Source organism: Callorhinus ursinus, unplaced genomic scaffold (genome assembly GCF_003265705.2).
Source record: "Callorhinus ursinus isolate GAN/ISIS: 27379988/994484 unplaced genomic scaffold, GSC_fseal_2.0 scaffold47, whole genome shotgun sequence".
NCBI lineage: Eukaryota > Metazoa > Chordata > Mammalia > Carnivora > Otariidae > Callorhinus > Callorhinus ursinus.
Window position 1 is genome coordinate 1,359,996 of NW_027397109.1, and position 22,222 is coordinate 1,382,217.

The following is a 22,222-nucleotide window of genomic DNA, read 5'->3' on the forward strand; positions in this document are numbered from 1 at the left end:
CTTCATAAAAGTGTATTCTCTATACAAATTAATTGGGCATGCTCTGTTGACTGAATATCCCTTTCATAACTATCTGCTTACTGCTCTCTTTAATTCTGTCTGTGGAACCAGTTGAATGTGGACGGTTAAGATATAGAGGTATGGTATTGTTTATGGATGTGATGACTCCTAGTCTAGTGTCATTGTATCTCCATCCCCACTTCCTTCACATCGTTGGGTTAGGAAAGTCTCCCATGGTGGCTGATGCATAGTAAGTGCTCAACTAACTGTGGTTCACATTTTCACTTGTTTCAACATCTCCTCTTTATGTTAAGGTATTTCCCTTTTTTTTTTTAACTCTTTCATCATAAGTACACATGATTTATCCAGAAAAAGCCCTGGGGGGGGTAAAGTCCCCCAGTAAATTAACATTCAGCATGTTTAGTAAGCTCAGACATGGACCTAGCTAGCAACAGGATAATGAATCAAGAACCCCAAACTCAGGGAGCACTGCACTTTCAATAGTACCTCATTTACTACCTCACTGCTGCTCAAGGTACCCCGAAACTTGGCACAGCATTTTGGTTTGTAATACACAGTAACACCAAAACTTGTTAAGTATCAGCAAGGGAACTTCTGCTTGCTTAGTCTGTCTTCTATAAATTAGAATTTTAAAACTGTTATGGGCACACTGATTATAAGTAAAGAGCTAGGAAAATCAGGAGATAGGAAGCTAATTCCCTAGGTCACGTTGGCAGATTAGGATTTCAATGGTAACCAAAACACAGAAAAGTCACACTCCCCCAATTTTTACTTTGAAAAACATTCAAGCTTATGGAAATGGTGAATAATGCAATGAACACCCACATACCCCTGCAGCTGGATTCACCAATTACTACATTTGGCTGAACCATTTGAAAGTAAGCTATGGAAATCAAGATCTGAACATCTAAACATTGCACTGGGTATCTCCAAGCATGTGGGCAATCTATATCATTGTGGAAGTGGTTATCCCACCAAAGAAAGCTAAAATTGGTGAGAACTGCATTTGAACTGCATTTTTAAACCACATTCCTAAATGTGCTTGACCTGGGGGCAGGGGGTTCACTCTTGGAGGATTCTGCTCTATGAACTCTGATGATAGGTGCTCAGAATCCCACTCCTTAATGGAAACCGAACGGCATGGAGTTCAGAGAAAAGGACAGTCTTTCAAGGTACACAGCTTGGATTTGAATCTAAGCTCTGCCATTTACAATCCATGAACTTGACCCCACTTAACCACAACTAATCCCCCTTTCCATGCTATAAAAGTGGATAAGAATACCTAAGTCATTGGGCTGTTATGAGGTTATACGAGATAAGGTATGAAAAGGATCCTCAGTAAATACTGCTTTCCTTCTATGTGGTTCATGCCAAAAAAAAAACAAAACACACACACACACACACACACACACACACACACACACCTACCTTGGAATTTTCATGGGAGAGGTATCTCAAAAAACATAAAAATAAAAAAAGCAAAAATAAAATAATCAAACAACAACGATAAAATTGAACTATTCCTTAGATTCTAAATGGAGCACAACAAAGATTCAGAGAGGACTGCTCCGTGGACTTTGCTCAGCTTGTCTGAATTATAGTCACCGCAATCATGCCTGATCTCAGGTAGAGAATGAAAGGGTCAGGATTTTAGGAGGAAATATATGGATTATTGCTTATTTTACTTAAGCAGTTTGTTTAAATTCAATAAAACACTAATAATACAAATAGCCGGGGAAAATCTGAATTTTGCCTATTTCTGTCTCAATCTGAGTCTCATGGGCCAGCAGAATTGGTTGTAAACTAGGTTGAGGGGCTTTACCGGTGGATGCAGTTGTGACTGAATATCCCAGCTTGTCAAGAAGTGTTAGGTTCATATTCTGAGGGAAGGACAAAAAGGGAAGAGGGTCAGCTAAGAGATGCAGTTTCTAGCACATCTGAGAGGCCAGACACAATGTCCACACTTCATATACATTTGAAATTAATCCTAACTTGGCATCCGGTGCACAAAGTCAGCATCCCATTTAGCAGATAAGCAAAATGAAGCTCAGAAAACCGAGTATGCTTTTAAAAAATGGCTGGAGGGGCGCCTGGGTGGCTCAGTTGGTTAAGCGACTGCCTTCGGTTCAGGTCATGATCCTGGAGTCCCGGGATCGAGTCCCACATCAGGCTCCCTGCTCAGCAGGGAGTCTGCTTCTCCCTCTGACCCTCTTCCCTCTCGTGCTCTCTGTCTCTCATTCTCTCTCTCTCTCAAATAAATAAATAAAATCTTTAAAAAAAAAAAAATGGCTGGAGAGGGGCACCTGGGTGGCTCAGTCTCAGTCATTAAGCGTGTGCCTTCGGCTCAGGTCATGATCCCAGGGTCCTGGGATTGAGGCCCCGCATCAGGCTCCCTGCTCCGCGGGAAGCCTGCTTCTCCCGCTCCCACCCCCCCGCTTGTGTTCCTTGTCTCGCTGTGTCTCTCTCTGTCAAATAAACAAATAAAATCTTAAAAAAATAATAGCTTGACAAAACAATGTCTAGCACTCATCTTTAAGCCTTTGGAGGAGACTGGGTTATTGATTTCTGTTCTATTTAAATAATTCATTAGAGAAGTTATGTGATACCCTTTTTCTTGGCATAAGAAGAAACTGAGGCTGGTGGCAATTCCTTATATCCTTTCAGTTAAGCCCTCAATGAAGAATTTTTTAAAAGTCATAGTTCTGTATTTCCCTGTGACAGGTTGTCTGACCTTGGGAAGTCTCCTATTCCTATATAACTGTGACCTTGTTCTTTTAAATAAAAAGTATGTATATGTATCTCCTGACCAAGGAACTGAAGTGATAGTATACTTTTAAGTAGATAATAGAAATATTTTTTCCCCTTCAAGACCACCAGAAAATTAAATATTTTTGAAAGTCAAAAAAGTATGGCTATGACTTGCAATGATTTTCCATCTCCATGCTGCCTCCAAACTTCCTAATTCCAGCTGGGATTGTGATCAAAAATGCAAAAACATATGTAGAGAAGTTATTCTTGTGGAACATCTGACGGGAAGCCGGAAATGCAAGATATCTCATGGGACCGCCTATTATCAAAATATACGCAGTCCCGCACTGCAAAGACAAGAGGATTTGTGTGTCACCCAGATAAAGAGAACCATAGAGGATTCTGGTACAGACGCATCACTGTGAAATGCCGGCAGACAGAAATGCCCCTCCTCCGTTCCAGCTCTGGCCTACTGGTATATCACCGTGTGACTTTGTAAAGTCTCACTTAACCTCTGCCAGCCTCATTTAAACACATCTACAAAACAAATCTTAATAATGATAACTTGAAAGCACATATCCTGTAAAATGCTTTCTATTTGGGAAAACTCCTATAATTATTATCCAATGATCTATAGAAGATATGTACTCAGAGTAGTAACTGTAAGATTGCCATATTAACTTACTCCATCCCTATGCATAAAAGAAAACCAGCTTCTCTCTTTTACTTTAAAATCAAGCATTTAATTTTTCCTGTAAGTCTTCAAAATATTTTTTGAGCGTTCCCAATAAAATTAAATTTCATGAAAACATGTATTCATTTTAGTCATAGGGTGATTATTTTTTTTCGTTTCTTTTTTTTTCTTTTCTTCTTCTTCTTCTTCTTCTTCTTCTTCTTCTTCTTCTTCTTCTTCTTTAATTAGAATAAAGGGAGGAGAAATACTCTTCAAGAATTCAAGCCGGGTATTTTAAACCCATCCATCATAAAATCATTGGCATACAGCGGTCAACTGGAAAAAGGATACCTTTTAACCTCAACTGGGCATAAATGTGTATATTTATTTTTAAGGAGTGGAATATAAACAGACATGCTGAGAGCCAAGTGTTTTATGAATAAAAAAAGATTCCACACACACACACACACACACACACACACACACACACACAACTTTCCCCAATGGGCCACCGAGGATTTATGTGGATGTGAACTCTATTTACTGTTAGTATTAAGGAAATAGTGGCTTTTTAACAAGTTACTCATGCCTGGAAAAAATCCCAGCTTTGCAACTTATCCAAGATCCTTTGCCAACTGTCCGTGGGAATCACAGGGATGGGAAAAGTTCAAATTTGTTTTAAAAGGACTTGCTTAATGGAAAATTAAAAAAAAAAAAAAAGTAGAAGAAAACCAGCAACCCACTGTGCTAATCTTTTGGTTAAATAAGAGAATCAAGCATGACTTGGTTGCTTTGTTTTTCTTTAGTATTATTTTAAGAAAGAAAAAAAAATTAAAATTTTCCATTTTTATGTTACCCATAAAGTCACTTTTAGGGCTTTTATTAAGTTTGCCAAGGGCATGATGACTTGCTGGCTTTGGTGAGCCTAAAATTGTATCAAAAGGGGCAGGAAGGTCATTGGTCAGTGTCATTAAATGAGAGATTTGGCTCCTTATCTTCTGTCATTTTCTTAAAGCTCTTTTATTTTCTATTCCACTCAAACAGCAAAGTCTGGTTACATTGTTGCTGTCAATTTCAAAACTGCAAAGGGGCTAAAAAAGCCAACCTTAGAAGCTATGGGATGCACAGTTAAAAATGGCAACAATTCTATTTTTTCTAGCGCCTAAGGGGTGCCAGTCCCTGTTCCAAGCGCTCTTAAATCTTTAGAACCTTATCAAATAGGCAACTTTTTTTTTTATTCTTTTTCAGATGTGGAAACTGAGGCCCAGGGAGATTAAATAACTTTCCTGCATCCACAGATTCTAAGAGCAAAGCTGGGGTGGGAACTCAGAAGGCTGAGATTTTTTTTTTTTTTTAAGATTTTATTTATTTGAAGGAGAGAGAGGAAGTGAGCACAAGCAGGGGGAGAGGCAGAGGGAGAGGGAGAAGCTGACTCCCCACTGAGCAGGGAGCCCAATGTGGGGCTCCATCCCAGGACCCTGGGATCATAACCTGAACTGAAGACAAATGCTTAACCACTGAGCTACCCAGGCGCCCCCAGGCTGGGGTTCTTGCTTCTTACCTTTAAGTTGTGCTGCCTCAGAGAAAGTACATTTCATGAATTCTTTTACCAAGAGATTTTACTAGAATGTGTCACAAATTAATGTGGCTCTCTTCTGATAGGACAGAACCTGCTTTCCATACAACAGGGAATGAGAAAACGAAAACTTTGCTTTTCCATTTGTGATAAAACAGTTGTGAAAGTTACCTTAGAGCCCCCCACCCAAGACGTGTGCTTATTCTCGTTTTAGTCTTCAAAAAGACACTGGGCGAAAGCATCAGAGGATCATATCTAGAGATAGTTCTTATCTAAGAAACAAACAAAAGGCCAACCCTTATTCCAATCAAAATAAACCTAGATAGTTTACTGTCTAGAAAAGTAAGGTGGTAAAAGGAAAACTCTAGGTACTTTCTAATTCAACCAAATTATTAATAATTCTTAAGGAAATTGGTTCTTCCGGGTAGACGTTTGATTAAAAAAAGTGTTTTACTGTCTTAATACTTATATCTTTAAATAGGACTAGTTGAGGATGTTCTAGAGATTCTGCCCATCATTTTTTTTTATTTTTAATATTCGCACTCATAGAAAAATAGTACTTCAGTTTCCTTTTCCCCCCTGCATTTATATTCCTTGATTTTTTTTCAGAATTTAATATCGAGGTGATTGCTTTTACTTGGCACGACTGGGAAACACTACCAGTCCAGATCCAAATATTTTCACATACAACAACAACAACAAAATTGTGCTCTGCTAAGCTCCGTTGATTTATAGAGCTTCAAAAAATGGATTTCAGATGCGATTTTGCCAAGTTGTAAACCAAGAAGTCTTAATTTAAATTTTTTCCTGACAGGAGTGCTAATTCTTCATCTGAGATAAAGTATTTTAGTGTTTTCACACTCATAAAATAAGGTTTATAAATTGCATTCAAGCTGGATTATTCGTACTATGGCTTTTTTTAATACCTTGATATGCGACATAAGCATACAATATTTTCACTGGGTAGAGTCCCATCGGAATGACTAGGACAAAGTTTATGTCACTGATTCTAGTTATAATTTTTATAGTAAAAATACTAGTCAGCATTATTTTATGTTAGAGTTGAGGATGCAACTTTAAGTTATAAAAGGAAGCTGAACTTTCTAATTGCTTTCAAGGAACATCTGTAAGGACTATCCAATTCACGGAAGTAGCAAGCATGTACTTATATTTTTAAAATGTGAAATTAACAATAATGTCTCCTACAGTCAAGAAGGATCTCATGTATGACACTTGATTGCTTTGCAGACTGCTATTAAAATACACATGATAAAGGAGACATTTCCAATCAAATGAGAAAGATCGGATTATTTGCTAAATCCTTTTAAACTGAAAGTCTCTCACTGGGCAAAAAATAAAGTTAGATTTCTCCTTTGCATCATTTACCAAAATACATCCCAGACATATTAAAACTTAAATGAAAGGAAGAGAAAGCAAAGAAGAAATAAATCAATAATTATTTTCACTCCATTAATATGTAAGGCCTCAGTAAATGGTTTAGTTACAATTATCACAACAGTTAAGTCCTTTCTAAGCAGGACACCAAAGGAACAATGATTGATAGAGATCATTACATTAGAAAACAAAATGTCTTGCATTAAATGATCACTATAAGCAAATGTAAAGCAAACAAAAACCTGAGAATAATATTCAAAATATTTGACTTGTCAAAAAATAATATTTTTTATAAATGGAATGTTCTTACAATCCAGTAAGAAAATGACCAGTACCTTGATAGAAAAATTGGTCAGTACATTTATGAGTAGAGATACAATTTTACAGGTTAAAACAGTGTGAATTTATATAATTTGTTACAGTTTTCATTTTCTGAGATTGGCATTACTTAGTGTAGTGAGTGATACATTGTGTGTGGTGGTACAGAGTGATATAGGCCCTTTGGAGGACAATATCCTTGGATCTAGAAATTTCACTTTTCGGAATTTATCCTGTGGGGAAAAAATTAGGGATATCCACTAAAACATTAGTAGCCATTGCAATAGCATTTTTAGTAGCAAAAGTCTGAAAACAGCCTAGACTTATAGAAATATTAGATGATTTGAAGAAAACATTCGAATGTTGAATATAAAATAGCCACACATAAAAAGTATATGTAAAAAAGTCCACTCAGTGGCATGAAGAGTTATTCATGTTACAACATTAAGTGAAGGTCCTCGTTGCAAAACAATATAAATAATGTGATTTCACATTTGTGTGTCTATGCGTTGTGTATAAAGGTATCATTCTCCTCACATGCATACAAACTGGCAAGAAACAAAATTGAATCCTTGAATTTTTTCTCTTCTCTTCATTTCTGTCACTTTTTTGAATTTTCTATTTTTCCTCATATGATCACATCCTGCCTTCGTAATTTTGAAAGATTTTAATGTAATTGTTCGTTATTTCTTTAGAATTAAAGACAAGTGCCTAAATCCTGTGAAAGATCAATAGGGATTTTCATTTTTGATCTTATCTCTTGATGAAATTTCAGTAGACTCATGGGAACTTCATTGTGTCCTACACACTGTTATTTTTCTATCTTCAGTAAAAGTCTTACATAATTTTATATCATATAAATAACAATTTGAGGTACACCCAAGTGAACGGCAAGAGTCTACTCTTGCTTCTGAGCTCTGGGAAATTAGAAGCAATGATACTTTTAATGACGGAAGTGACATTTTTATGAAAACCCAGGACAATCATTAAATTATCAACTACTTCTTTTTGGGGTTTTTCTTTAGAAGGTCACAATATTATTTTAAGCAAGGTTAGCTTTTTTTCCCTAGCTTTATATTGTTGGTGTGGAAAGTAATTTAAACTTTATGGTCCATTTGAAGCAAGATTATTTACATCTGTGTGGCAATGTCTGTGTGTGTGCATGTGATTTATACCCCACTGCTTTTACTTCTGAAATGCCTCCTCCTTGCTTGAATTTATTTCCATTGTAAACTTGCTACTTTTCACTTCGGTTAGTTAGAAATTCGAAAACATCTTTTAAACGCTTTCTAACTAAGGACTAACAGAAGTTTTAAGTGTATGTTTGTTTTGTGCTGTGCTTTTTCCTTCGTGTTTTCAATGTTTGAAACGTAGTGTTTTGTAGGTGGGAAAAGAACCACCCCACAGTGAGTACTACAACATTGGGTAGTTTCTAATTAACTTACTTAAACATCCGTTTAGAAAATCCTAGCAAAAATATGATTACAGAAGATGCATTGGCAAAGCATTCCTTTGAAAAGAAAAAGTATATTTTTAATTAATAAGGCAGCCAAATATTTAGAACCGAAATGAGAGCTTCATATCTCTAGTACATATTGGAAGCCCTTCACATTAATTTTAATTCTAGAACCTTGACTTCTAGAATTCAGCTTATCCTACTATATAACAAGGGGAAATTTTCCCTGAGGGGTTAAAATTGCATGCTGAACCAGAGTCATATTCCCAAACCTAACACCATTGAAAGATCCCTGATTCGATTTGAGAAAAGGGATGTCTATGACAGCCTGTTCACTGGGCTCCCTGCATCCTGTCTTCATGTCTCCTGACAAAAAAACTGTGTGTCATTTCCTGTGAGCTGATGTGTGTAACCATGAAAGATTTTTTGAAAATGCTTTCCACTTTAGCGTCTGTGATTACACAATACGGTTGTCTGAGGAAGAATTTTAAATGAGAACTTAGGGTCTTTAGGGATTCACGGTATGATCGAAAAACCTCCCCACCCTTCCGTCCTATCACATCATGAGTTTCTATATCGCCACACGATGACCTCAATTGAGGAGGTGTGAGTATCGATTGTAGTAGGTCTTTACTTCTTTAATTTTCACATTCTTAATTTTTTTTCCAAAATTGTAAAATGTCCTAATACTCTGTTCTTCCAAGTTCTTCCGGGATCATGACTAAGATTCCAATTTTACCCAATCATGAAATTTCCCTTGCAAGTGCTCTCTTTACCTTTCTTTTTGTTCTTTAAAAGAAACAGAGGGGGGAAAGGGCTAACCGTTCAAAACGGAAGTCGAGGTAAATCCTAATACTCAAAGAAATTTGGGGACAACAACCAAAAAGAATAAAAGGCTTGTCGCTCTTCTCCCACCAGAACTCTTCAAGAAAAGAGAATTAATCAAAGTTGTGGTGATCCCCATCTGAGGTCATCTTGCTTTCCATTTGGAAGGAGAAGATGAAGTGGAGTGGCTTATACAGAAGAATAACCAAGAGCCGGGGCACGGGGTGGGGGGCTTGGTGAAAAACAACCTCTGCAGAAATAATAAATGATGTTTGGTTTTAGCTGTTGTTTGTTTTTTGCTGTTTGGTTTTAGGCAAAATTCATTCTGGAAGAAATCTCTCTTTTATTCTTCTAAGTGGCACCTGATCCAGGTAAGAGGACACCTTAATCTCAATAAGCTTGGTGCAGTGGCACAAATTACTGGCCTTTGTTTCGTCATAAATGTATGAGACTCACAGCATTACGTGGTTGGTTGTTATAGACAACTGAGTCAGGTGGAATTTCTGCAGAAAAGGTGAAAAACGAAATAGAACAGAGTCCTTAAGACAGTGAACATCCATTGTTCTGTTGTAGAGAAGCCATGTCTTATACATTCTTGTAGGGGCCGGAGAGTGTATTTTATATAAACACTCCGGGTTCCGTTGCCATCTTGGGCTCTGAATCAGAATTTTTCTCCCCAACTGATTCAAACCCTCGACTGCATTGGTCATTGTTAATTTTTATAAAAAGCCGAGGGGCGCCTGGGTGGCTCAGTTGGTTAAGCAACTGCCTTCTGCTCGGGTCATGATCCTGGAGTCCCGGGATCGAATCCCGTATCGGGCTCCCTGCTGGGTGGGGAGTCTGCTTCTCCCTCTGACCTTTCCCCTCTCATTCTCTCTCCCTCTCACATAACTAAATAAAATCTTTAGAAATAAATAAATAAATAATAAAAAATAAATAAAAAGCCGAACAATTGTTCTTGCCTCCTCCCTGTTACTTAGAACTATGCAGTCACATTTCCATGGGAGGATTTCACAAATGAAACCATCTAGCATGCTGTTTTCTGGAATAAGTTCTAACGGCCGTTTCATTATTTGGGAGAGAGAGAGGTTCCCAAAATCAATGCAGTGGGGCAGGGTGAGGGGAGGAGGGGAGAAGCTCTCACTCTACAAATGCATTTGCAAGACATTGCGATTAAAATTGATATAATGCCTCTATATATCCACTTGGCACCTGTTGAATTGTTGTACTTGCCCATTAGCACTCCATTTAATACCAGAAGGCAGTTAATAAATTCTTCCTTCCTGTGCAGGAAATTGACTAAAAGACACAAAATTAGCTTTTAAATTTTAAAGAACTGAGATCTATACAGCTTTTTCCTTTATTCAGTTACCTTGAGAAGGAGCTCTGGACCTTGTTCTTTATACAGCTAGACCCTGTTAGATCCTCAGACCTCAGGCTTTGCTCCTAAAAGACGCAATATCTGTCTTTTCTCAGATCTTCCCTGCAGCGGTTCTCAGGAAAGATCGCAGGCTGGATGATTGTCTAGGCCTCAGGCCCCAGAGGCCGGAGAGGTCAGGCTTTTGTCCTGGGATGTTGCCTGGACTTCTTTACATTCTTTGTCTGATAAAAGATAGTTTTGGCATTTTGCACCATCCATACTCCACCCCCAACTGTATGCACAAAGGCATACCATCCCAAAAGGGGATAAACCAAAGAGGGACATCTTTATGGCTTCCATGGAGATTTTATATGGCTATTTTGAATTTAAGAAACAAAAAGGCAAATTGTCCAGGAAACATAATGTGAGGATTTTGATTCCTTGCAACAAAATCCCAATGTGAGAAAACTATGTGTATGGAAAGATAAAAATAGAACCTCTGCATTGATAAAACTCAAAAAAGAAGAACTTATGAAACTTTTTAATAAGATTCACTTTATGCATGTTCACTAGACTATTGTGGTCTACATCTATGTCAGTTATATCTCAATTAAAAAAAGAATCAGTTTAATTTTAACTTGGTGCTTCAAATGTTGAGTACAGAGGAAAAAATCTGAAATAAAATATATCAAAACATTTTTTAAAAATAAAATAAAAAATAAGACCCAGAGAAGTCTTTTGAATTGATGTTATGGACACTAATGAAAAACTGGCAGTGTCTTGAAGGATGATGCTTGGATGGTAGTGGGCTTTCATTGCTTGTTTGTTTGTTGTTGTATAACAGTTTAAGCATACATTTATTTATGATGCCTATTTAGTTCACAAGGAGAGAGAAATATTTATTATTCTTGTAGGATTCAAAGGAAGGTCTGAATTCTTTGTCTTCCCTATCACGTCCTTCCCCCAAACTTTGGTAAAGCACGCGTCTGATTAGAAAATCCAACATAACACATCGTTGTTGTTGTTGTTTGTCCAGCATCATCTTCTCATCACCTTCTCTCATCCCTTCAGTGGTTGTGGAAATCTACAAATAAACCCACATCTACTTTAGAACAAGAGGATTTATACCTCCTGAACAAGAATGTCCCATTATCATCAGAGACACCCATAAATTGTGGAAATGCCACAAAAAAGAAGGGCAGGTGTTTACTTTAAGCTCTCCTCAAGGCAGCCTTTGTCCATCTGTTGAGTATTTGTGTATTCAGCTTCTGAAAATTAAAGAAAAAAAAGAGAGAGAGAATAGATGTAGGATGGAAGTTAAAAAAAAATAAGAAATTAAATTAAATTAAAAACATGCATTTTCATTTTAGCCCCATCCATTTCTACTGTATCATCTTAAGCCTTTTAGTGGAAAAATAACTGTCCCCAGAAATTAATGATTTCCACCCCCACCACCCTGAGGATATTTCCTTTGACATCATAGTCATGCATACATAAGAAAATTAAATTTCTCTTTAGTAGAAAAAACAGATTTTTCAAATATTTAAGAATAATCCATTACCATCCATTGTCCCCAAATCCTTGACCTCATTGCACTACACAGTTCCAGCATGGAGTCATATTTTTGTATCTTATTTCTTTGGTTTGGTTTTTCAATTCCATTTGTTCAAACTGATTTTTTTTTTTTTTTAATGAAGTAGTGGGAAGTGCTACTTTCCAAAGCTGGAACCACTTATTAAGCTTCCAATAAGCCCAGAATTCTAAGAATTTTTCTTAAGTTATGGAGAAATTTACCAAGGTGCCCATTCCCTTGGGCCACATTTCTCAGGTAATTATTACCTAGGCAGGAAAGATACTGGCAGGGTAAGACCAGATCGTTGAGAGTGATCCTCCAAAGGATGGTGCAAAGACTTCTCAGTTGCCACAAATACTTGGTATTTGCCATTAACATTGAGCCCTCTGTAGACTTTGTATCTGATGCTTTAAAGTAAATCAAGTGTCCAGGACTGAACCATTGCCTTTAACTGGCACCAAGTACAGCCAGTGAGTTATCACATGATATAGACGGTGTCTTCTCAAGGAAATTCTGGTCTCAGTAACAGAGTGCCTTTTGGGCGAGAACCTAGATGTTTCTGCAGGCATGCTCACAACTGTTCATGTGCATCCATCATCTGGGTTTCCAATGCGCCATGACACTTCTGCCCTGGCCCGAGGACCATCAGCCATTCATCCATCCAACAGGCATACTGAATTCCTACTTTATTCCAGGTACTGTGTTAAATAATGGGACTATAGTGCTTAGCCAAAATCCATATATTTATTCCACCAATAAATAATCAAAGAGTAACAACCATATGCCTTGCACTACGATAAGGAGATATAAGATAAAAAAATTCCTCTGCCTTTGTGGATGTTAGCCTGGTTGAGAAAAAAAAAATGTTCATATTCAAAATTATTATATAACAATATAGTACAGTATTCTTTCCCCCATTCTGCAAAACTTTTCTCCCTTTCCTTAAGTTAAAAGAAAAATCTATCAAATGTCTATGAAATTAAACACTTCTAGGATGATCCAGGGAGGGAAAGTCTCTCAGATCCAGAGAGCTTTCCAGAATATTCTTTTTTCCATTATCGTTGTGCTTCCCTGTGCAGCTGAAAGCAGAAAGTCTGCTCTTACTCTGGCTGGTTTAAGTTTCCTAAATGTCAAGCCTAAACTGTAAACCAACATCCCCATAACCAATGATTGCATTTTAATGTCCTTTTAAATGTGCTTCTAAAAAGCACAGTTTTTGTGGGTTGAACATGTTTTGGAGAAGTCATGGAGACTCAGATTAGCTTGGTTTTCTGGCCCAAACAGTAGGGGTTCCGTTCTGTGAGGTGAGTACTGACATGCCTTTGAAATAGAGGCGAGATTTGTGTCTTTCTGAAATGTTTTATTTTGTCCATAGATTTAACAGGTATACTATTCCTGAGCTTGTCTTTGACCTGTTTTCATTGTCTCCTCAGAAACATCTCTGACTTTCACCTGTGCATCTCACATGAAGAAGTTCAATATTCCATTCAATTCTGTCTCACTCGGAAGTCGAATTTTGGCTCATTTTGCAATGAAAGGCTGGAAGACTTGACCACCACGACCTCTTCCAGTTAAAGTGGATTGCACAAGATTATTCTACCCCATCATTGTTTTCCTGGAGGCAGGGGACAGGAGCAGGGGAATGTCTTGTGGCTGTTGTGTACTCAGACAGCGATTTCTTGCTCTCTTGTTTTTAACCACTCAAGTGCTGCCCACAGTCCACTCTGAGACTGGAGATAAATCTGAATCCAGAAAGCATTGGTTTCATCACTGCCATGTTGTTGAAATCATAAAACTACATAACCAGAGTGCAGAAAGCCAAATTTTATAAACACCCTAATGTATGGCACATGACTAAGTGATAAATCTTGACAAGTTTACCAAACAAAGTGAAAATCTTCATTTGTCTTAGGGAAAGAGAAGTGCTCCCATGTGTTTGGACATCTGCACAGTCCACATGTGGCAATTATTGTGCGAAAAATAAGATCACTGTAACTGCTGTTGCAAATTACGGCCTCATTGATTAGTATCTTATTCCCCCCCCCCCCCCCCGCCCAACTCTCCACCTCATCACAAATAAGGAGACACACAGTCTCCAAGCCTTTGAAGAGATTTCCCCAAAACCACGTTAGAATAGATTGGCTCCCAGCAAGCTCCCAGCTTCACCATCACCCAGTCTTTGCTTTTTGTTTAAGGAGATCTTGAGTTTTTCTTACACACCCTTAGTGTATATTTACTTAAGCACTAAAATTAAATACACATAATGAAGCCATCTGTGGCAAACAGAATTAATAAGTGGAATACCATATTGCTGTGAAGATGTGTATTCAACAAACATGTAACGCACACCGTTCTCTGCGGAACTTGGCATTTTTCATGTGTTGCTGAGAATATTTGAATAAGTCCCAAGTTATTTTGGTGTCTGAGGATTGCATACTGAGGCTGGAAACCTCACCAATAAGTTCACCCCATAAAATGTTTCCAATTCCTTGTACTAGAGATTTTTCATCATGAAACTGTAATGCAATATGCACATGTTATGAAGTCTGAGAAACTGATCGAATGAGGATTATGAAATGCCAATTGTACTTACTCCGAAGATGACGCTTCTTAGATTTCCATTCTGTTTTCCTTCCACATTAACCAGACCTGATTTAGGCTTGATTATTTTTCAAGAAATATGGGAGGGACATTCCCCCATGATGTCAGACTGCCCCAGTCCATCTATCAGAATTTCTTGGAAAAGCAAAGAAATAAAGTATGCAGCAATCATCCATGAGCTGCACCTGGCTTCTATATAAATATATGAAGGATTGATTATTTATGCCATTTCTGTCAAGCCGTGTTTGTCTTTATTTCACAAGCAAACTTCATATTATGCTGAGGATACTACAAAGCCTGCCTAAGGTAAAAAAAATGGAATTTAGCCTTTGAACCTGCTGCAGAGGAGAGGTAAACTGAAGTTCAGATTCATTTCCTTCATGCAGCCCTTAGATAAAAGAGGGCATAAGCTGATATGTGTGCAGCACAGCTCCTAGTCTTAGAAAAAAAGAATGGCCCTACAGAAGGGGGGGTGTACCATATGGACCGGCTCTGGATAAACAAACTCCAGGGTAACCAGAGCTGATTTTCTTCCTGCTTGCAGGGTATAGCTGTCCTAGCAGGGTGGCTCCACCGGAGGTTTTGGTTGGGCATCACTAGGACTATTTGTCATTCTCATGTAAATTTCACCACCAAGACATCCTTTGCTACAGCAATAGATTCTGTAAAAAGCACACAAAGGGGAAATCCTGCAGCCACTCACTAGCCAGTTTGTCCAGAATCTGGCACACCCATTTTTCAGATTTCATAAGCATGTAGTCTGAATTTCAATATTTCTTTGAACCAAGGCTTCAGGCTACATTTTTGTGTGTCTATCCTCCTTCAGACACCTGGATGAAAATTCTATCCTCTGGCTCTCTTGCTTTTTCCACCCACAGAAAAATTCCCATGGACACAACAGGTTATACTAATTAAAAGGGGAGCCTGCTCTGGTAACCAGCCTCATCACCTCCCACTGTTTTTTGTTTTTTTTAAAGATTTTATTTATTTATTTGACAGAGAGAGACACAGTGAGAGAGGGAACACAAGCAGGGGGAGTGGGAGAGGGAGAAGCAGGCTCTCCGCTGAGCAGGGAGCCCGATGCAGGACTCGATCCCAGGACCCTGGGATCATGACCTGAGCTGAAGGCAGATGCTTAACGACTGAGCCACCCAGGTGCCCCAACCTCCCACTGTTGAAATCTCTGCCCAGTTGGGCTAGTCCTGATCAGATCTCCCAATTTCTGGTTATTGATGCGTGCCTCATTATAGGGAACACCGTAAATGTTTTTTTCTCTGGAGACGTTGGCTTATGTGAAGAATTTAACATCTTTATACTTGTAAGATCTTATTAGAGAATGGAAAGTAATCGCCTGAGGGGTTCAGTCGGTTAAGCACCTGACTCTTGATTTCAGCTCAGGTCATGATCTAAGCATCGTGAGATCAAACCCTACCCCCCCTTTCGGGCTCCGTGCTGGGCATGGAGCCGGCTTAGGATTCTCTCTCTCCCTCTCCCTCTGCCCTTCCCGCCTCTCTAAAAATAAATAAATAAATAAATAAAAATAATGGGAAGAGAGAGTAGAAAGCAGACACTTGATGAGCACTCAGCACATGTTGCCCTAGGCTGAGCTCTGACACAGACTTCCGAATTTAATCCCTCAGAACACCTTCAAAGACAATGTTTATTAACAGATGATGAAAACGAGGCTCCTAAAGACAGCCAGTGGTAGACCCTGAACTTGAATCTATGTGTGTTTAAGTTCAAAGCTTTTTCTTTCCTTCAAACGGCTTCTAATTGTTTTTAGTGATTCTTTTTAATAGTCATGCCTATAGCTCATCATTGGAGAGTCTCCCCTGTATAGTTGAAGGCTAATTATGTAGCAAATCTGCTGCAATATGATAGAATGTTCCAATGCCAGAAGTGATGCTGGCAGTCAGCATACTGGGTGGAAGATCAAACTAGCTGGTGAAGAGCTATATAAATTGATCCATAAATGTCCTTCTCTGTGGCTTGCTGCTTGTTGTGTGATCTAAATGTAAGAAACTGTATATAGGGCTCAGCTCAGTGCTTGGCACCCAGAAAAATACTTCCCTGTAGTTAGAGTCCCAGATGTAGCCAATAAAAATACAAGACACCTAGTTAAATTTGAATTTCAGGTAAATAAATGAAAAACTTTTTTAATGTAAATATGTCCCATGTAATATTTGGGATATATTTATACTAAAATGTAATTTTTTTAAATCCAAAATTCAAATTTAATTGGATATCCTGTATTTTACTGTCTAAGTGAGCCACTAGCCCAATGTGGTCTTCATACTTTCTACAGAAAGGCAGCTTAGTATCTTAACAGATTAGTTGTACCTACTTCATAAGTGGCCAGGAAGGTTGTAGGTGATTGTGCCTGTAAAGCACTTATATATGAGAGGGAGTGCACACAGAAAATGAAAATGTTTATTTCTCATTTGTTTAATCAGTTTAAGTCCTGCCAGCTTTCCATTCTCTCACCCCTTATCCTGGGCCGCTACTGGAACTTCCCACTTTCCTGCTTGACTTGTGTCCAGTGGTCTCTCACCTTGGCCAGTGATCATCCAAACTACCCAGAGAACTGTTGGAATCCTGGCCTCACCTCAGACTGATAAATTGGAATTTCCAGGATTGGGTTGAAGCAGGTATTACTATTCAAAAGCAAAAGCAAAATAAACAAAACCACACACAATCTCCCCTCTTCCCCCAAAATACCTCTTTAGGGATGTAGACTCTGTACTCTACAGAGTAGAGTTTCAGTTAAATGTACTGATGTTCTACTCTAATAATAGCTCTCCTGCTATCCGTCCTTGGAAACTTGAAGACCATTTTTCCCTCCATGGGATGTTTACCTCTGATGCCTGCTTGTTCTTCTGACTGTCCAAAGACAAAGGAATATAAAGAGATAGAATGCTCTCTCAACTCAAAATCTGGGGGAATGGGAAGAAGATAGAAAGGGAGAAGGGGCGATACAGAAATGCTCACTATGGATACTCCATTTGCTCCCCACATTTCCTCAGACTCTCTTCGTGTTGAGGGCCACTAAATTCTGGCCAATAGTTTGTCAGGAAACATGACCAGTGTCACTTCTAATTCAAGGTTTCTAAGTGAGGACATGAATTCTTTATGCTCTTTCTTCTACCACAGAGACCAAGAAAGAGGTGAATCTCAGAAATTATACGTACCAGATGGAAAGAGCACGAGCTGAGGATTTTGAGGAAACAAGAAATCATCTTTTGTGTGACAAGCCACCGAAATTTGGAGTTTATTACCACAAAGTAGTCTTTCTTATCTGGGTCAGTATAGGAATTGGTGAGGCTTTATCATAACCAAAGTACAAAATACATGCCTTTGGCTTAGCAGCGGGGCTGTAGAGGGGAGAGAACGAGTACTGTAGGCTGGCGACACGGAGATGCTCACCACGCAAAGAAACTACATGAGACGACTGCTGTGTGGGTTCATTTGGAAGATGGACTCCCTTTACTGAACGAAGAGAAAAAGCTGGAAAACGGAATGTGTGGTGGCCATTAATTGAGTTTGGTAAGATATTAAAAGAACGAGATGAGCTCAAGGAAGAAAGTTGTCAGTTTGCAGGCAGAGATGAAAAGAAACAGGTTGATTACAGATATTCCAGGCATTGTGAGGCTAGACAATAAGAGGGCTTCTAGAAATAGGGTTAACAAGGCTTTGAGGGACAAATGCCAGGTATACAGTTAGGTTGATTAAAAAATTTCCAAGACAAAGGTCAAACATAAGGCATAACAGGCGCCTGGGGGTGGCTCAGTTGGTTAAGTGACCGACTCTTGCTTTCAACTCAGGTCATGATTTTGGGGTCATGGGATCGAGCTATGCATCAAGCTTAGTGCCTGGCACAGAGTCTGCTTGAAATTGTCTCTCTCTCTCCTTCTCATTCTGTCTCTTCCCCACTCACTCTCTCTAAAATAAATAAATAAATCTTAAAAATAAAAAGGGTATGAAACCTTTGTGGAACCTTGTCAGGTCATCAAAGTACCCCAGGGAGAAGACTTCATTATATCTGGAACTTCTCCAGTGAAATTCGAGGGCACCACCCAGCTACCATGGAATTGAAAGGAAGGCCTGAGAAAGGCAGATGAACAAGCAAGAACTCAAGACTTGAGAACATTTGGGAGAAAACTTGAGGTATGGTTTGGACACATAAAACTTACAGAGAGCAGCGAAGACACTCCAGATGCCTTGGCAGGCTTGGAACACAGCAGTGGAGAGACAAGGTCAACGAAAACACAGCCCTGACCTTCAGACTCGGGATCTCCTAGGACATGGAAAGGGAATATTAATCACCACTGTTTATTATGGGCTTACTAAGTGCCAGTGTCTGAACTAAAGGTACATATCTTTGTGAAGTGAGCATCATTATTCTCATTTTATGAGTGGACAAAATGAAGGCTTAGGAAAGCGAATTTGCTAAGGACCACTTAACTATTAAGTAACAGATCTGGGAATCTACCACTGTTAAAAAGAAAGTTCCCTGGACACCTGGTAAAGGTGCCAAGACAGATTTTGTTTGGACTGCTGCAAGAAGGGAGAGAGACTCCAGTAGAAATAGAACTCAAGTTCAAGTTGGACAAAGATAATTTTTTAAAGGCAGAACAGACAGGGAACTAAAAGGGATTATGGGGAGGTGATAAAGGGGATACAAAAAAGGGGTGTGGTGGGCAATAGGGAAATGGAAAACTACAGAAGGGGGGTAAATAGAGACTTCCTGAAAATGGGTTGGCAAAGTGTGTAGGGACAATGTGTGTTCTGTGGTTTGGCAGTATAGTGTTTTCATGAGCAAAGATTCAGTGTCACCTTTAAGGGCATGGCCTAGTGCAGGTGGAAGCCAGGCTGAAGTGTCATCAGGTTTCTAAACACAATGTTTGGGCAAGTTCTTTGTGTTGCTTGGGAGTTAACAGTTCACACGCTAGCCTGGCTGACTCTAAAGACCTTGCATTTAATCCTGTTTGTATACTATGGACAAATGGATACTTGCCACACCATTTGAAAATTGATCCAGTGCCACATTAAAGTAATACTGGTTTGTCAGATGAGTAGGCGTGGAAGTAGAATTTAAAAAGTACATAGGGAATGTCAAATGGTTTAATATGAAGTAAGTTTGGGATGAAATGCAGAAACCAGGCAAAGCTAGTTGAAAGTCAAGCCAAGGCATTTAGGTTCTCTCCTGAAGGTTATGGGATCTGTTGTTGGATTTTGATGATGGGAATAATATGATCAGATTTGCATTTTGAAAAGTCACTTTGTCATGGAGATGTCTTTGTATCATTCCACCCTTGTTGTGGATTAAAATATTGGCTTCAGTACAGACTGTGTGATTTGGAATGAATCATTTAACCACAGCACTTTTTATTTACCTTTAGAAGGCAGTGATCATTCCTACTGTAAAGGACACTATTGGCTCCCATTGCATCCATTGTACCTCTTCCTAACTGGTAGTCGCCATCAGTTTGGTGGGACTGACTCAAGGATTCAGCCCCATTCTAGTCTGAATTAGCCCACTACAATCAGCCTAATCTTGTCTACCTTGACACCCTTATGGGTTCAGGGCTGAGATATTGATTCAGTTACAAGGAAGCCTAAGATATCACATAAGAATAGGGCAAAGATTCCACTTTTTCTGGATGGTTCCATGCCTGGATGTGAATTCTGAAACTCTGCAGCCATTTCTCCATTAGTGGAGCTGAGGGCCTATGGGCCAAGCCAATGGGCAGAGGAGGCACAGTATAGAGATTCTCTGAGAAATGGAGGTGAGCTTGGGATCAAACCTCCCCTCCCCATACCCCAGGACTTTCTATTTGCACAAGGCAATACATTCCACTTACTGTTCATAGCAGGTTGATTGGACTTGTATCCCTTGCAGCCTAAATCATCAAAAGTTATCTGTAGATAACTTTTGTAGAAGAGCTCAATAAATGTGTTTTGCCCTCAAATTGTATTATGCCTCCATAGTACCCCCCGGAAGTAGATATGTCTCATTCTTCCAATCCAAAGTAGGACTCTCTACCTCATCAAACCTGGTCTGATATACATGCCGTGCCTTCTCTCTGCTGTTCTTTAAAATCCACAAGAATTAATTAATTACATCAACTAATGTTTGGTCGCCGCGTCGATCTGTCTAAAATTACCTTCCAAAGTATAAATGCCATGACCAGAGGCCATGAAGATCTCTCACTGCTTTCACAGTCTTAGGTAACTGTACTGGTAAATGAAGCAAGAAGGATTCTGCTCAAGAGGATTGGACACACCTCAAATGACTTGCCTATAAATCCCACCTCTACACTTCGGGCTGGACAGTAATTACTGCTTTAGCTCCATTCATTAGACCAATTAATCTTTTCAAAAAGAAAGTGAGATGGATCATTTTTGTCCCTTTGTATCAGTTCCAGAGGTTGGCCTCCATTTTACTCCTCAGGCCACCCATCAAGTGAGAAAGGAAGCTGGAGTCAAAACACTGCCAATCTCCTGATTCTAACCTCTATCCTGAGACCACCAGGCGAGGCTGCCTCTCCCTCCAAGAGCTATTTTAACCAGGGAAGGCCAAGCCTCAAAAAGTTGCTGGTTCTGTTTTTTTATGAAGTTCCCAAAATTGTGGATGCTTATCTGAATGCTATCTGAACTATTCATGTCTCTGGGGAGAGTGTAATTGGGCTGCAAATTTCCTGAAAACAAACTTTCTTGTAAATGCTTCAGGCTGGCCTGCTTTGGTTCAGGAGAGAAATATTCTTTCTATATCCCTCTGGCTTGATTTCTACACCTCTGCTGATGATGTCAGGTAAGACAGTAGGAGTAAGTCCCTAGAGGAAAATGACAAGGTTGTTTCAACACACCCCCAAAAGTTTGATGCTGGGTCCCACCAAGATCTGGATGTTTTCCCATCATCTGAAAACAGGAGTTGTGGGTCCTCTGGGCACCTCTCCAGGTGACCTCATTAGTGGAAAATTAAATAAAAGCATTCTCTTACTTTTCCCCATAGAAAATAATGATATTTTAATAATGCTATGCCATCACTTTTTTAGGACAACAACCAGAGAGAATAGCGAGGGACATCAAGCCTGGAAAACTGCCCAGGATATAGCCTTATATATCTTATAAGATATATAGAGATATATCTATAGATATATATATCATATACCTGATGACAGGTGACAGCAGGAGCCAAAGAAGCAAGGCAAAAGCTGAGAAATTCGTCGACCGAAAAGGAAGGAGAACATGAACAACTATGTGTAGGTCACACTGTGACATCATCATTTCTTAATGTTCAAAGCTCGATGAAATGACTGGTGTTTGACTCTCACAAACTCGAGATACTTCACTTCTTTTTCTGCAACAAGAAAGCGCAGAGAGAGAGAAATGGCTTCTCAGGCAAGTCATTCTCCCTTTCAAATGTAGATGTCAATTTTCCTTCTATAGGAGGTTTATTGATCACTTTCCAAACAAATATAATTCAGTGAAAATTGAGACAGCCTCGTTTTGCTCACAGTTGGTACTTTCTTTTAGGCCGTGGCATATAGCTGAAAAATGTGTGGAGGTAGGAATTGTCGCATTATTGTATCTGACTGTTGAGTGAAGTCTGGTGGGATTGTGGGTGATTTGTGACAAGCTGAGGAATTCCTTTTGCAGCCCACAGTAAGCGCAAA

General features: G+C 39.1%; 1 long non-coding RNA gene across 2 annotated transcripts in view; it reads right to left on the reverse strand.

Moving 5' to 3' along the window:
* Window positions 1–11,260: 11,260 nt before the first annotated feature.
* Window positions 11,261–22,222, reverse strand: part of LOC141370839 (uncharacterized) — a 40,009-nt gene continuing 29,047 nt past the window's right edge. Inside the window, exons 3-4 of one of the 2 annotated variants that reach the window (XR_012375271.1) lie at window positions 11,583–11,640; window positions 11,261–11,456 (exon numbers count right to left, since the gene is read on the reverse strand). This is a non-coding gene — a long non-coding RNA (uncharacterized lncRNA). Of the gene's footprint in view, window positions 11,457–11,582; window positions 11,641–18,752; window positions 18,841–21,717; window positions 21,907–22,222 lie in introns of those variants that run through there. The other variant, XR_012375270.1, reaches the window with a different exon arrangement.